The sequence below is a fragment of the Ambystoma mexicanum genome, unplaced genomic scaffold (assembly GCF_040938575.1).
Source record: "Ambystoma mexicanum isolate Mex_15411 unplaced genomic scaffold, UKY_AmexF1_1 Mex_scaf79, whole genome shotgun sequence".
In the NCBI taxonomy this organism is placed as follows: domain Eukaryota; kingdom Metazoa; phylum Chordata; class Amphibia; order Caudata; family Ambystomatidae; genus Ambystoma; species Ambystoma mexicanum.
This window is the reverse complement of record NW_027182498.1, coordinates 905,750-922,500: the sequence shown is the minus strand read 5'-3', so window position 1 is coordinate 922,500 and position 16,751 is coordinate 905,750. Positions and strand designations below refer to the sequence as shown.

Genomic DNA, 16,751 nt, shown 5'->3' with positions numbered 1-16,751 from the left:
GCAACTATCCCGTCCCGGTGAAGCCCTGCTGCAGTCCTGAGCTATCTACCCTTCAACGACTAAGAAGATCCAGTCCGGAGTCTTCTTCCCTCGAGCCTGGTGGGGATAACCAGCTCCCCTTCTTCAGCCAGAGGCCCCCTTCATGGTCAAAATCGCTGCACGCGGTTGTAGTGGTCCGGATAGCCACCTGCTGAGCCTCGCCTGTTTTTAAGGAGCGCACCTTTTATTCATCGTTGCTGCTGCCGGCCTCATCCCTGCGTGGTGTAGACCCCCTTCATCGCCCTTCTTCGTGCCAAAGCCAGGAATCATGGGTCTACGGGAAACTACCAGGAACAACTGCTGTGGCACCAGCTTCTTCTTTGAAAAGGTACTTTGTCCTGCTTGAGGAATTTTAGGTGAAATCCCTATTTCACGCTTATAGGGCTTGCCCTTATTTTTCCCTCCGTCTTATAACTTTTCCTTCCGAACATTTGACAATATCTAAAGTACTCTTGGCAACTTTGAACCGTAAACTATCCGACATGTAATCCTCCACACAGGAACCCGGTTCCACTTGACACTGGCTCCGGCCTCTTGGTATTTCTGTCCATGAGTGTTCTTCGATCCAGTTTGCCTAACTAACATATTGCCTATGATTTTTGCCCTCAACTCTCTCTGGGTACCTCAGGTGCGAAGTGTGTTTTCGCCCCAGTAGCATTTCTTGCCACGGATACACATTTATTTAATAGACCGAACTATCAAAAAGTGATCGCAATCATATTCACGGTAACGTGTATTGTTCCATAATACCGGTTCCCTCAAACACAGGGTACTTACCCTGAGTCCTACCGTACAAAGTGAATTGGTCAGTTGTAGTGCATTTAACGTGTGGTTTTAAATTTAATAGAAGTGTTGTGTTGATAACGAATGGTTTTAAAATAAATGTATTTATATTTTTCTACCTGAAACCTTGAGTCAGTGTTTGCTTGGGTCACAGTAATTGTGGCCCCTTTGTGTAATCTCTTCTACTGCTCATATACTCTTGAGATAAGCCTGGCTGCTCCGCTACTGCTAGCACTCTAACATAGTAGTACAGGCTTGTACCAAAGGTAAACCTTGTATTGCCACCTGTAGTCTTAATTGTGTGTAGTGGTCCCTAAGGGCACTGCACAGGATTCTGCCTAACAGAGGGCCCACCGCGACAGGATGCCACTGCAATCGGTGAGCACCGGCCCCCAACATCATTACATCACATGGTTTCATTCGGCCCTCTGACTCAGGCACATGTTATACTTCTTGGTCAGTGTTTCCAGACAGGCCGGGTGGTTAACCGACATCACCTCAGACCCCTGGTGTCCTTTATAGGCCTTCCCGCCCAGCAGCACAACGTGGTCAGGGCGTATTGAGGGCAGTCCACCATAGTCACATCGGGAGCCCCGTCTCCCGTCGCCACTCTAGCAACCCCCAAGAGGGGCCAGGACAGTTGCCGGATAAGGGCACAGTGCCGGTCTATCTCCCTAAGCCCCGTAGACACAGCAAAACTGCTGTCAGGGGGCTGTAACACTCTCTACTGGAGCAGAGAATCACCTGCCCCCTGTGGCCTTCCCAGTCAGTCGTGGTGCACCGCTAGAGAGGAAATGCACCCTGCTGGGGCTGATGTGCCCGGGCCGCAGACCCACAAGGGCCTCCACCGTTCCAGATGACCAACCTGCCTGCCGTGTTGAATACTGTGGGCAGACTGCACAGACCCCACCAGTTTACCGCTCAACCGTTTCACTCCCTCTTGAACTCTCCTCAAACGTCTTTTCAACTTTCCCTTACAGTACTTGTTGGCCACCAGTCTCGTGCCCGTATTTAGCTTTCGACAGAGTTTACCACATGCTTTGGGCTGCATTCCCAAGCAACCTGACTCCAAGACCTGATCCCGGTGTGCAAGAGGCCGATATTGGCCTAACACCATCCGCGTGGTGAGACTCGATCAGAAGGACTTGAGCCCTCTGAGCGATGCCAGGGAGTCGGTCTTCTGTACGCCAAATTTCCCACGCCTGCCGTTGAATGGGGATTCAGCGATGGGCTCTTCCCTTTTCGCTGGCCGTAACTGAGGGAATCCTGATTAGTTTATTTTCCTCTGCTTAGTAATATGCTTAATTTCAGCAGGTCACCATGTCTGATCTGAGGCCGTAGTCGGGGAGAACAAAGCTCATGGCAGCTGGCCTTGGGCCCGTACGGGTGGTTGCCCCAGCCCTGTGCCTCTGGCACAGGCGAGTGTTCTGTCCCAATCTGCGACCGAAACCCAAATGGTCACGAGGCCTGCGCTCCATGGTCATCCTGCGCCAGCAGCTGTGGGACACCAAAGACGGCCACACACAGCACAGCCAGGTGCCCCGGGGTAGGGTGAAGGGGCGCCAGGCTTCTTCAAAGCCTGCTGCCGCCGCCACCACATCCGGGGCGCGCCGGCCACCCGGCCATCCGTAAAACCATAAAGAGACGGGGAAACTGGGGAGGCCTGGACGTGTCGGCAATGAGCTTGCGCACCAGATCCAAGGATCCAGCGACGGTGCTGATCGGGGTCTGACCTTAGGGGGATGAATGGAATGGGGTCCCTGCGACAGCCCCAGCCACACCCCTGGGAGGGAAACCCGGGGCGATTGATGTACAAGCGACCCTCAGACAGGTGAAGCCCCGGGAAAAACCCAGGGCCACATGGTGCGTTCGACATGTTGATCAATGTGTCCTGCAATTTACACCAATTCTTGCAGCTAGCTGCGTTCTTCATTGATGCACGAGTCGAGTGATCCACCGCCAAGAGTCACAGTCAACTTTTTTTTGTTCCAGACGTCAGCCTGACCCTGCCCGTGCAGGAGAGGTCAGGGGAGGCAGCACCGCCTATGGCAGGACAGCCCAGCGCCCTGTCTAGCTCGGCCGAAACCATTGTGGTTTCAAAAAAAAGAAATCCAGGTGCTCAGCCTGACCGCCACCTGCAGCAGCACAGCGCTTCCCGGGGGGATGGAGGTAGGCCGCTCTGCCACTTGCACACCCGGCCCGACCCCTCATCCTTCCCCGACCGCTTCCGCTTCTCTTTGGGGGTGGGGGGCTGGGAGACAGACAGCGAGGCGGGCCAGAGACAGCACAGACAGGGGTTTGGGTGGGACCGCTAGAGTCTTCAAACCACTGCCCGGCCGCAGGTACCTGGGCAAGAGGGAAGGTCATCCACTGTGCCAGCGGGCCTGGCCATTGCTCGCCCACAGATGTGGGCGGCTGGAACCTTGGCGCCCACCATCAAGTAAGCCAGCTGCACCATGGCTCAGGGCTCATGCCGGGCGTTCTGGGCCCCTGTCTGCCTGTGGAGGCACCCTGCGAGAGCAGTCAGGTTTCCCTCGGCTCCCGGCTGCCCCCACTCAGGGCTTCCCTACTGACCGGGGTGTGCCCACCAATGCCCACCTGCTGGCAGATCAGAGAGAGGAGTGCGCGCCCCCGGCCAGTGCAGAGGCGGGCTCGGTGAGGAGAGGGGGCTTCAGAGGGCTCCCTTTCCAGGGGGTGGGGGGTTGGGGACATGCCCAACAGGTTAACCCAACCCTGCCAGGCATCCCCAGCCATCTGCTGGGTCGCGGACCCCTCTCCGGTGGAAGGGAAAGCCCGCCCCATAGCGCCTGGTTGACCACACGCACCGGACCGCTCTGCGAGAGGTGCCCCGGGCTGTGGGTGTACGTCCACGTCTGGGATGCAACTGAGGTTGGGCCAATGGCTCTCCCTCCTGCTGCTCCGCTGTTAAAGATCTTTCATGCCCCCACCCAATGCCCCATTTCTCCTTCCAAATACACGTTCCAGATTCAAATGCCACCATCCCTCCATCCGAACCCACACAAAGACACCAACATCCATCCCTCCATACCTACACCAAGATGCTCCACCCCTCAGAGCCACACCCATATGCTTCACCTCTACCTCCAAACTCACACTCAGATGGCACCATTCGCCCTCTCTCTATTCCCACACCTGATTACCCCATCCCTTCGACACACACATGCTCCCAACACTCCAATAAACCAACATCCTTCTCTCCAGGCAACATACCCCATCCCTCCATTCACACCCAGATGCCCCTTCCTTCCACCAGAGTGCTCCAGCCCTGACCCACATGTTCCACCATTCCCTGACATGCCCTGTCCCGCCATTCCAGATCAACAATCCCCCTCCGATCCAGACTCCAATATGCCCAATCCCTTCCTCAAGACCCATACCATGATGACCCATGCTCCCTCCACACAGAAAGATGCCCATATCCGTCCTCCAACCAATCCCTCCCTCCAGACCCACACCAATGTGCCCCATCCCACCCTCCAGATGCACACCAATGTGTCCTATGCCTCCCTTCATACCCACAGCAATGTCCCCATCCCTCCCTCCAGACCCACATCCATGTGTACCATCCCTCCACCCAGATCCACACCAATATGCCCCATCCCTCCCTTTAGACCAATACCAAAATGCCCCATCCTCCCTCCACATAGCAAGATGCCCTTTCCCCTTGCATCAGATGCCCATGTGCCGATCCTGAATAACATGCAGATAGCTCCAGCCAACCCCCTCTAAAACCACCCATCCTAGTATGCCCCCATCCATCCAGACCCACACCAATGTGCCCCATCCCTGTGCCCCATCCCCTCCTTCCAGACCCACACCAATATGTGGCCATCCCTCCCCAGACTAATGTCCCTCCCATCAAACCCACACCAAGATGCCCCGTCCAACTTCCCAACTCACACCTAGATGACCTATGCTACCCTCCAGACCCACTGTGCCCCATCTCTCCCTCCAGAAACACACCCATGTGCACCATGCCTCCCCCCAGAGCCACACCAATGTGCCCCCACCACCTCCCTCCAGAGCCACGCCAAGATGCCCCATCCAACTTCCCAACCCACACCCATGTGCCCCATACCTCTGCCAAGATCCACACCAATGTGCCCCCACCACATTCCTCAAGAGCCAATCCAATGTGCCCCCACCACCTCCCTCCTGAGCCACACCAAAATCCCCCTCCCCACCCCACACCTAGATGACCCATGCCACCCTCCAGACCCACTGTGCCCCATCTCTCCCTCCAGAAATACGTCCATGTGCCCCATCCACCCCCCTCCAGAGCCACACAAATGTGCCCCACCACCTCCCTCCAGACCCACATCAATGTGCCCCCTTTCTCCAGATCCACACAAATGTTCCCCATCCCACCACACCTACACCATCATGCCCCTATCCAACCACTCAGACCCCACCAAGATGCCCAATCCCTGCCTCTAGTTCAATACCATAATGCCCAATCCTTCCTCCAAACAGCAGATGCCCCTTCCCTCTTGCAGCAGATGCCTGTGTGCCAATCCCGAATGACATGCAGATAGCCCCAGCCAACCCCCTCTAATAATCACACCCTCGTGAAACATTACATCACTCTATTAGCCCCTGTTGATCAGTTAAACACAACCATACACTATATGTTTCTTTTCTTAGCGCTCCATACATTTCATGTTAAATAGCTGAGCATGATTTGTAAAGTAAATGTCATTTCCCGCTCCCCTGTCTAGATCGGGGGTCTTGCAGTTCACTATCCGGAAGAAAATTCCAATTGTATTTACAGCCAGCTAAAAGCACACGGGTTGCTGCTGTTCCTGCAGTCAGAGCCTTGCCGCTCAGGACGCTCCAGGGCCTCCTAGAAACGTTCATGGTGTTAAAATGCCCACCCCAAACGCTGCAAGCCAAAGGCTGCCAGGGTCCACTTGCATTTGCACTGGCGGCAGCCAGAGCGTTCAAAATTCCCACTCAGCACTCCCAGCTCGCTCGCTCGCTCGCGGAAAGGAACCGCTTCACTGCTCCGGAAGTGCATAGATGACAGAGGTCACATGACGACGAGGGGGCGGGCCGTTGCTATGGTCCTTTTTTCGAATGGGAACTAGTCGCTACCTTAGCGGTCTAGCTGACACTCCGGCGAAATAGTGATTGTGATTGGTTGAGCTCACGTCCTGCGAGCGAGCAACTTGTCATTTCCGGTCTGTGACAAGTTAGCGTTGTGCTTAGAACAAGGGTGTCGGTCTATTTGCAGAATGCTGCATTTCGCCTAGTGAGGCAGTGGGCTTGCACAGAGCCGCGTTATATGTAAGTATCAGGTGAAACTATGTACAAGTTAAGTGATTGTTGTGTCATTTTCGGCTTTGAACACCAGCGCCAATGAAGATATAACATTTAACATTTATGGAGGGCTCTAAATAAACGCACAGGTAAGTGCAGAATTGAAATAATTAATATGATGCGGCATTTATAACGCGCCTATGCATTCAAGGCTTGACAAGGCAAGGGAGGGGGAACAGAGGAAAGACGGAGACAAGAACAACTATCTTATTAGGCCAAGTGACATTGAGATCACGCAAGTGCAGGGGACGGGAAAGGAAAGGGAAATGTGCGGGTGGAGGGGGCTGTGCAATTCATAGGATCAGCAGTACAAAATATAAATAGTGCAACTTTGTTTGAAAATCTGGCGTTTCACTACTACATTTAACAATAAACATATTTGAAGGCATAAAGAATACCGTTACCTCAATATGCATAATGTTTGGGGTGTAGTGTATTAGATGAAACGAACGTTCACTGGCTATTCCTTGTCCCACCCCCACCAGAATATGCGTATCTCCTTCGACCCCACCTACCTAAGCACCTCATATACTTGTCCCCCACCCGACAATTGAGTGATTGATTTTGATATTTGAGTTATTACGGAAGGAAATCTTCCATTGCCATTGAGGATATAGGTATGTGACGTGCATGCATGTCATGCTTTATTTGTAAAACCTCGTCAAGCGTGTGTGTGTGTGTGTGTACTCTGAGATTTGCATCAAATGACGCAAGAGGAAGCTTAAGTACAATCGAAAAGAGAGGAGCATCCACAGAGGAAAAAACATAGATGGCCCCTGCACAATTCTAGCCCGGCAGCGTGGAAAATCCTGGTTGTTATGCAATCCAACTCAGCCCGGAGGCCAGGTGCACATAAACCGCATAGAGCACGACCCTAAGCATGGGCTAAGGGGGAACAGAAGAAAGCAGAGTCACTCCGAACTGTAGGGTCTTGGGGAAGGTGGACTGTTATGCTCGGAGGCAGGAGGTGGTGGGGGCGGGGCCTGAAGTTTTTAAAAATAGAGGGTTCCTGTAGGGAGAGACCACATTGATAAGTGTTGGGGCTAGGAAGAGTGGAGGTAATGGCATTTTCCAGCAGTTTTTTAATTGTTCAGTGTCACTCAGCACGCTCCCCCAGCAAAGTATGGCCATTAATAATGTTTCAAATAGTGAAAAACATCTGAAGTGTTACAAAAAGGTCTAATTACGCTGTGTATTATTCATAGATATGATTCAAAGGAAACTGAAATACGTACAGACAAATCCTTTACATACCATTATCATGAAGGCCTTTTCAACACGCTTTTATTTTTACTTGCTGAACGTTGTTCGGTACCACTTTCAAACAAGTTATACTTTTAATTGGGCATTTTTCTTAATAACAAAAGCACCATTTACCTTTTTGAAACTACAACAATGAGTAAACACTCGGTTTTTAGATCTTGACTAATACGAAGTGACCTATTTGCAATGAATATTGCCATATATAATATCAAGTCTTCATTTACAAAGCACATTTCCAAGATTCATGTTTCTTGTGGCCTTGCATCATTCATATCACAATACAGTACAAATCGTGAGGAATTTTCTAATTTCTGAATACATTCTAGCCACTACCTCCCCTCTAAACCAACCTGCTTGCTCCAAAACCCTCACATTTGAACAACGTCCTTCTACAGTGGGAACAGCACACTTACACTTTGTGGATGTCATTGCAACATCCGTTTTGTCCAAATACGAACACTTTAGTCCATGATAGTTTCTGAACCTGAAAAAAGGCGGCACTGGCAATATGTAAAATAAGCCCTTGAGGCTGTTCATTTGACAAGAGATGAGCCCGTTACGGCATTATATATTCAGAGGACGAAGTGGGCAGGAACTAAAGGGTACCCTTTTCAGAGAACCCCGCAGTAGCAGCACCGTTTCAAGACACACATTTGTTTTTTGCTTTTTATACATTTCACCTACTGAGATTCGAACCAAGGCCCTGCGTGTCCAACGTCATGCAGGGGCTGGATTGAGTTGGTTTATGCCATTAGACTGCATGGGACATACATTACTACACGTAAAGTCTTGCTTGGCAGTGATCTTCATTTTGTTTTCTGCAATTATGCATACGTTCTGCAGGTACATGGGTCTGTTCAGTTAACGGTGGTGGGGCGGTGTGGGTATAATCCTGAAAGTGTCCCTTAAGAAATGGTGCGTGATTGGAAAGGAGAGGATGCACAAACCTGCCTGCTGTGGGGACAATGACTGCCACTAATGGTTGTCATTTAAATGCATTTTATTTCACTGTTTTCTTTAGTCTTGATAGAACTGTGTATGGGGTTTGAGGTGTGTGTGGGAAATGGGGTATGCATGGAGCACAGTGGGCCAGGCAGGTGCGGAGCAAATGGGCCTTTGGTTTCACTACTTTTCAGTTTTGGCTATTAGGTTTTTGCTTGCGACACCTATAATAGCCCAAACTATTTAATCCAAATACTGATTCATGTCTACATAGAGGTAAGGGCTTGTGACAAAGGGTACAGACGAATGACATTTGAAGAGGGACACGCGGTGTATTTTGGTGTTTGGTTATTGATCCAACCTGTCTCTAAGTAAACTGTCTGGAAACTAGCGGTCATCTTTAAAGTGAGGGTTGTTTAATTATTGGTTTTTAAAAAAGCGTAGCACATCCCTTATAGCGGGTTTAGAGGCCATCGAACCTCTGTGACTTTATTTGGAAAAATCAGTGTAGGTTCGGAATTTTACAGCATGATAGTTTACTTTTAAATGTTCAAGGGTCAGATTTCTAGAAGTCCTGTGACATTGCGTTTCACTGTTGCTCAGCCCAGCGTTCACATTTCTCATCCACACAGCCAGTCTCAGCACCTCCACTCTCTCCCAGAGTTGTTTGGTTTTTAGTAGCTCTGCATCTTTGTTTACCAATGCCATTGCAAGAAGTCACCTGATGATATTGTGCCCTTTTTTATGGTCTATGGATCGGTCTCTCGTGTCCAGTTGCACTTCCGATTCCGGTATGCCTGCTCTTTTTCTGCGTTCTGTTTGAAGTGTGACGTGAGTGAGCCGGTAAAAGTTTTATATTAACCTATGTTCTGGTCAATAACAAGTTAGTTTTGTGTAATTATCCCTCAATATAATACCTTCAAAACATGCTAGAGCATGGTTGACGCATTCCAGTATTTGTAGTGTTCAGTAACCAAACACTTTATGCACCTGTATCAGAGTGCCCGGTCATTCGAAAGTTGTTGGTTCTATTCTTTTTGGACTTGAGTTATAGTCGGAGGGCTCTGTGTGTTTATTTACTTAAAATTAAGTATTAGAGTACAGATGATGAAACGTGCCACATGAGGAGGGACACACAGCTTGTAGTTATGCTTTTTTCAAAGCAGTGAGAGAGTTAATGTCTTAATTTGGAGTTGTAAACCTGCTACTGGTGTAACAAAACCAGGTCTCCTTAAGCCCCTCAATTTTATGTGCACTGCGTGTCCTTCTCTGCAGTCCTGTAACAAACAGTTTTGGCTAGTGAGAAGTATTAGGCATTTGGCAGGTAACAAAAGCCCAAACTGTTGGCATTGCCAATGCTTTTTTATTGAATGCGTTTGTATTGTGGACGTCTGTTTTCATTGGACATAGGAGGGGGTTGGGGATGCGATGGATAGATCTTTCTCTGAAGTGGAAATATACCCCATCCTCTGAAAAGCTTACTAGTAGAGTGCCCTATTTAGCCTCCCATCTATTGCTTTGTTGTGTAACTGTGTTGTCGGGGACCATTGGGATCTAATTGCTTTCACCTACAAATCGAAGGAATCATTTTTGTTCACGATGTCGCAGTGCTCACATTTTTGGCCCAGGTGATCAGGATTCCTCTGCATCTTGCAGTGAAACGGAAACCATATCAAGCAAGGGCATTGTTCTTGCTGAATCGTGCATAGATGGGAAAATACAATTCTTTGGCGTATGACCTTCGTTTTACCTTCATGGTTAGTTTGAGTTTTATATTTTGGCTGTTCAAAACATTGATTGGCTGCAGTACATTTCGAGTAAGAAAATATTTGACTCCCCTACTGGATGCTAAATGCGTATGTGGCATTCAAGTCCTGGATGACACTGCAACTGGATGTGTATGTGGCATTCTTGTCCTATACGACACCGCTAATGGATGCTAAATGCGTATGTAGCATTCTTGTCCTGAATGACACCGCAACTGGATGCTGAATGCATGTGTATGTGAAGTCCGGTCACACGGTTAACTTTTGGCGCTTCCACTTAACTGAGGGGACTGCGTTCCACTGCCACGTCTTTATGGCAACGAGGATGAGAACACGGTCCTCAGCAACAACAGGCAGACACAGGTGAGTGGATGCGGGACCAATGTGTGCATTATCCTATCCGGAAGGGAAACCATGTCTATACGCTGTGACTCGCTAGTCGTGGTATCGTTTCGACCACTGGTCTTTCTCAAGGCTGGTAAACACCGTAAGTTGTGCAGCTGAGTCTGTAAACTCAGGACTTCACCAGTTAGAATAGTTTTCATGCAATACAAACTGGTTACCAGCTTGAATGCCAAAGTAGTTGTATACAAGAATATGGACCAAGTAAGCACCTAAAATACTTTTTGTCCTGCTCAAACACCTAGGTCAATGAGAATACATTTTTATTAATTATTGTATGGCTGAATGATTACTCTGAACAATCGGGGACTGCAGGACACTAATTTACAGAACATGGCAGTTGCCACAAACTGTAACTGGATAATTCTCTCTATAACTCTCAAATTCGGCAACTGACTATATACCGCTGAGATACCTGACCGGGGACGTGTTTGTTTACAATCGGTGACTTCACGCGCATTTGTGCGCGTGGCATTACATGCATTATTTATTTATAACAATTTAAAGATGGCGCCTGCAAGTGAAAAACACCCGGAGCGCTGTGCTTGATCTCTAAGAGGGACTGAGGATCACTAAACAGGCAAGCGATAACTCCCCTCACCCATGTAACTTGAGGCTTATTCCAATATGGGAATAGAAACTAACCATGCAAAGGGGAATAATCTTTGGCCTTAACATTGGGGCAATAACATTATGAACCGAGATTGCCGTAATACTGGTTGCTAACACCAACTGGCAAACATTAGCTGTGATATTTATCCTGCGGATATTAGTTGCTAATACCAAGTATAATCCTTCTTTATGGGGGAAATTTATGCAATGAGGACATTATTGGCGAACACCAGCCAATATACCATATGCTCTCTACAGTGAACACACTGACCTGGAGTGAGAAATTACACACCAGATACAAAGACTTAACAGTATTTTACCAGAATAATTCCCCTTTAAAATATTTTGCATTTATAAAAGGGAGAATCATTGTTTAATTGGACTAGATTCAATATGGGCTTACCTTGCGCAATGTACTGTTACAGCTCACAACTAAATGAGTACTAGAACGAACAGAACATTCACGCAACTTGCAGGATACGATAGACGCGCAAACATTGGGTATGTGTTTTTAGACCCAACCTCTCACTTCTGGGAGGTGGGGGATTAAACTCTATATAGCTTCTAATTGAAGTACAACCATCACAATGTACTTGAAATTTCATGTCAATTGTAATATAGTTATGGTGCTTGGTTGTTTTTCTTTTTCTGCTGATTTCCCTTACCTGACATTGGTATGAATACACCAAATTTTGCAACCAACTTTATTTATATGTTTGATACTAATACCAGCCTTGAGAAAGAGGTGTGGTCGACGCGTGTCGGCTGGACTGTGGTTTTGGTTATTAAATCCTACTTATTGAAGACTTATAAGCTACATTACATTATTTGTATTGACCCACTCGCTTTTGAGTGTAAAAGTATGAACCGTGATAAGGGCTCATTTCTATATCCACAAAATGTTTGGTATTCACAGAACACTGGTTTAACTTCATACTGGGTCTAGGGTATGACCCAACCTTACCAGCTCTGCAGCATACCTCACCAATATCTTCTATATATCTTGAGCCCAGGCGCATTTGCAAGCAGTTTTACCTTACCAATATTTCTAGTGTCGTGATGTATGCACGTCAATCAGCATTTCCTGTCAATCTGTGAAATTGGAGCTATAAAAACCAAATATAAATGTTGCATGGACACATCCTGCTTTGCTAGAGTACCCTGTTGAGGCTCCCTTCCTGCAAAACTAAGCTCCCTGGGCCTAAATCACCCTGCCTCCAAGTCTGGGATCCATCTGGAGCACTGTGATTGGCTCCCAGGGAGTCATGTCACATACTGCCTCCCTTATTCAGCCACCCTAGGTGCCCAGGCCAGGCATCTGTGGCCAAGGGCCATAAGTAGCAAAGTGCTACTCCGTGTTTGGACCTGATGGGGCTGGAAAAAGCAGAATCCCCTGCTTGGACCAGGACTTCTTTGCTATAACCCTTCACATGACTCCTGCTTAACCGCATAGGGATCCTTCCACCCATTGACTATCCATTCCCTGCAGAGCATCTATAACCTCACGGGACATTTCTGTTCTTGGCCTGGGCTACCTATAGCCCCGTTCTAGCACCGATCAGAACTTGCACCTACATTTTCTCAGCCAACTATCTACCCCTTCCCTTTTGGCTCACCCACCTACCCTTGCCACCCTCTCCTAGGCTACACCTCTTCTTCATTGCCTTCACTTGCCTATTTCTTCTATCCTTCATGCACCTTACTTCACTTCATTCCTATGTCTACTCCCTGTCCTCTTCTCCCCCCCTTTCTCCTCCCCTCCTTCTCGTAGCCTTCAGCCTCCGCTTGTTCTCAAATTTACCTCACTCTCAGACCTCCCCGTTACACCCCTCAAACGGCACACTCCTATTCTCCCAGGATATTCAACATCATCTACCCCCCTCGCCTACCACACAACTGCTTCTCCACTTGAACTCATATTACTCTTTCACTTGTCCTCTGGAACGCACAATTTTACAACACGTCTTCTTGCATCTCTAAGCACTTAGACTATTATCACCCTCCAACTTCATTTCTTTCACAGAACCCGGTATCTCGCCTCAAGACTCTGCTACGCTAGCAGCTTCCCACACTGATTCTGCTACTTTCTCCCGCTCTCTCTGACATGTTCGGAAGGGTAGCAGTGTGGAGTTCCTCATCAATGTGGCCCGCAACATTGTTCCTCTGCCCCACGTATGACATCACCTCTACCTCTTTTGATTATACCACTATTCTACGACTCTCACTGTTCTGGCTCTTTATTGATTCCCCTGGTCCTCTAAACTCTTTCTTGCCTGTTCTGAACCTTCTCCTTGAGTCGCTTCTTACGCACATCCTCATTGTCCTGCTGGATGACTTTTACCTTCCCAAGCTGTCTGCAGCCGCTTGCCTTGAACTTAACTCTCTCCTATCTGGGCACGCCCCCACACGACCAGCTCACCCACTCTGGTGGAAACGCCCTCAACATTCTTACTTTCTAGTTCACTCTCCTCTTCTGACCTCTCCCTCTGATCACTCAATTGTTCACTTTAATATCTTTGTCTTGCTACACCTCTCCCATCTTCACTGATTCAGAGGAAATGGTGGTAGGACCTCTTGTCTCCTTTCCCTATTCATGCCTTTTCCATTGACCATGCTTTTTCTGACTGGCGCTATGTAGTTATGTCCACATTTGACCAACATAATCCTGCTTGCACATTCACACCTTCCAGCCCTTAGCCTAGGATCACCTCTGAAACTCAGACCCTCAAAACAAACCCGTTTGGTGACCTAAGAAGCTGTCGCAAATTACAGACCCGAAGCTGTCGCAAATTACAGACCCATATACTACTCCTAGCCTACAGAAAATCCCTTGCTGCGTTCACTTCTGCACTGGACTGCCAAATCCTCACCTTTCATAAACTTTGCTCACACCTCCCAGACCAATATCCCTTGTTTCCTCCCTTTCTGAATTTGCTCTCTACCTTTTCTCTAAAATTCACGACACTCTCAACCCTCCTCTCTCCATCCTTCTGGCCACCATCTCCCCCTACCTCTTCTACTCTTGAATACTTCTTCCCTAACTCGCCATATTGAATTAGCACTAATCCATTGTAGCGCCAGCCAATCTTGCGCTCTTATAAAACGTTTCGCTCCTGAAATGGTCAAAGACATGGTTTCAATCACTTTTACTTATCTCTTTGTGCTCTTTAACCTATCTATGTGCTGGATTCTTCCCTGCCTTCTTGAATGTGCAACTGTCTCAGAAACATTGAAGAAACCCCCTGATGACCTAAACATTCCAGTAAACTATAGCCCAGTTTGCCTCCGTCCCGTTATTCAAAGGTATTTGAATGGGGCTCTTCAACCAGGTCACGGAGTACCATGAGGATAGTGGATCTGACTTCGATCTGGTATCCCTAATGAACACTCTACCAAGACAGCCCCCATGCATGTAACTTTCCCGTCCTGCTGACTACTCCTCACAACCTTGGGTTTCAGAAATTGTCTCGCCTGGGTCACCGCCTAACTGGAAGGGCGATTCTTTATAATAAACATGCCCACGCGTCTCCCTGTCGGCATCCACCAAGGATCAGTCCTTAGATCTCTGCTCTTCACTCTCTCTATACCTCTGTCCTAGAAAGACTTCTCATACTTTGATTTTCGTTATCTCCTTTTTTTCTGTTGATTCTAACTTTGTTCTCCTTTCCATCCTTCAATGCTGTGATCTCGTAATGGAATATGAACTGTCTCCCTACAATTCGTCACTGGATGGCTCTCCGCTTCCTTGTGCTGCACTCTTCAAAAACTGTAGGTCTGACTTTACCCTCTTATCTCCTTTCTGCTTGACCATTTTGGCCCTTTGCTTAAGTCTCGCAATCTTGGAGTCTTCATGCGTGGCTCAGCCATGAAAACATCTGTGAATTGCTGTAGAAAATCCAACAAGTCATCTCTCTGTTTCTGGGGCAGGCCAGCAGGAATTGAACTTAGAATCATTAGATTCTTCAGCTAATGGGCCGGTTAACACTACTTTAGTATTCACAACTCTATTTTCTCGACTCCTTGAGCAGATTTATGTGGTATATGCGTCTTAATTTTTCGGTCGGGTTGGGACACCCGATGCGGCCCGGTTTGCTCTTATTACCTCATACGGACCATGCCGTTTGGACATCATCTAATTCTCAGATGACGGAAGGAGAACAAGGACCTTTTGTCCAATGGAAAAGAATCTGAGCAAGGCTTTCTTATCATGGTAAGATTTCTGATTTTCCTGTGCCTTTCCTGTGCCATGACCATGTGGGTTGGACTATTGTTCTTACCCTACCTGTGCGCTCTTAATTGTTGGGCCGTTTGGGAAAGGGGCAAGGTTGCTTTTTCTCGTTCTTCCAAACTCTCCATAACATGTCAAGGACATCCTGTCTCTCTCCACAATATAATAGTTCAAAGGGAGAGAATTCTGTTGAGGACTTTCGGACAACAAAAAAGACTTAAGGTGTCATGATATCCCAGTTTTTGCCATCCGCCTCAACTAACTTCTTCAGGGTGTGTTTCAAGGTCTTATTGAGTCATTCCACCACCACATCAGTTTGTAGGTGATAAATGGAAGTTTTGAGAGTTTTTATGTACAGAATGTCCTTCACCTCTAACATTAGCTGACTCATAAAGGTAGTTCTATGATCCGTTAATATTTCCTTGAGAACCCAACTGATGAGAAAAATGGGATCAAGTGTTTAAGAATCTTATTATGTAGTGGAAATGCTTCGTGGTAACGAGTTGCATAATTCGATATTACCAACGTGTATCGCTACTCCAATTTCGATGTTTGAAGGGGCCCAATTATGTTCATGCCAAAACGTGAAAAGGGTATATCGGTGATTGGTAAGGGTTGTAATGGGGCTGGAGGGGGCATCTGCTAACTGGTTTCATGGCATATGGCACAAGTAAGCACACAGATTATTATTTTGGCGTAAATCCCTGGCCAGTAGAACAGAGTTCATATTTGTGCCTGGGTTTTAGCTGTTCCCAAGTGCCTCCTGTCATTTGGGATTGAGCGTCTCCAAGACCATTCTTTTTGTAGCTTTTTAGGTACCATTATCTGTGACCAGGGAGTACCATTAGGACCAGCATCTCTATATAGCAGTCCAGCCTAGGGAACAAAAAGTCTGTCGTCCTCTTCAGGCAACACCTGAAGGAACGACAGATCAGGAATGGCTTGGGCCTCCTCCCCATGGGTTTAAGGTGGTAGTACCTCCTAAGGTATAAGGGTTTCTACGTCTGCCTCTCCAAAACCTTTGCTTCCCCTTTCAGCTTTGTCAGAATGTTTAATTTCTTGTCATTTGGGAAGTAGCGCTCTCTCGAGGATTACCTGAGCTCTGCTTTCTCCTGCCTTTACCTGATATACCACCTTCCCACTGTTTTGAACTAATATTTTTATGTCACCCCTATAATCTGGATCTATGCCTGCTAACACCTCTAGACCATAGTGGCCGTCGTCCCCTGGCTATATGGGAGGAGGTCACTGCCTGTAAAGTAGTGGATACCATCTGGTTCCTCGCGTGTTTCTTTTTTTTGGACTTGGACCCACCAATGTAAAGATGTATCATTCAGCTCTAGCAGCTGAATCATGATGATTATGCAATATCTACA

The 16,751-nt window shown here is 47.8% G+C and overlaps 1 protein-coding gene and 2 pseudogenes across 2 annotated transcripts in view; 1 reads left to right on the top strand and 2 right to left on the bottom strand.

The window, feature by feature from the left end:
* The window catches only part of LOC138562840 (28S ribosomal RNA), a 5,730-nt pseudogene extending 3,570 nt beyond the window's left edge, over positions 1 to 2,160 (bottom strand).
* Positions 2,161 to 2,639: 479 nt separating this feature from the next.
* LOC138562839 (5.8S ribosomal RNA) lies at positions 2,640 to 2,790 on the bottom strand (annotated as a pseudogene).
* A 3,162-nt stretch (positions 2,791 to 5,952) lies between these two features.
* LOC138562838 (RING finger protein 37-like) overlaps positions 5,953 to 16,751 on the top strand; it is a 270,284-nt gene continuing 259,485 nt past the window's right edge. The window contains exon 1 of one of the 2 annotated variants that reach the window (XM_069642810.1): positions 5,953 to 6,129. The gene's annotated coding sequence lies outside the window, so the exon portion shown is untranslated. The remainder of the gene's footprint in view (positions 6,130 to 16,751) is intronic. The other variant, XM_069642811.1, reaches the window with a different exon arrangement.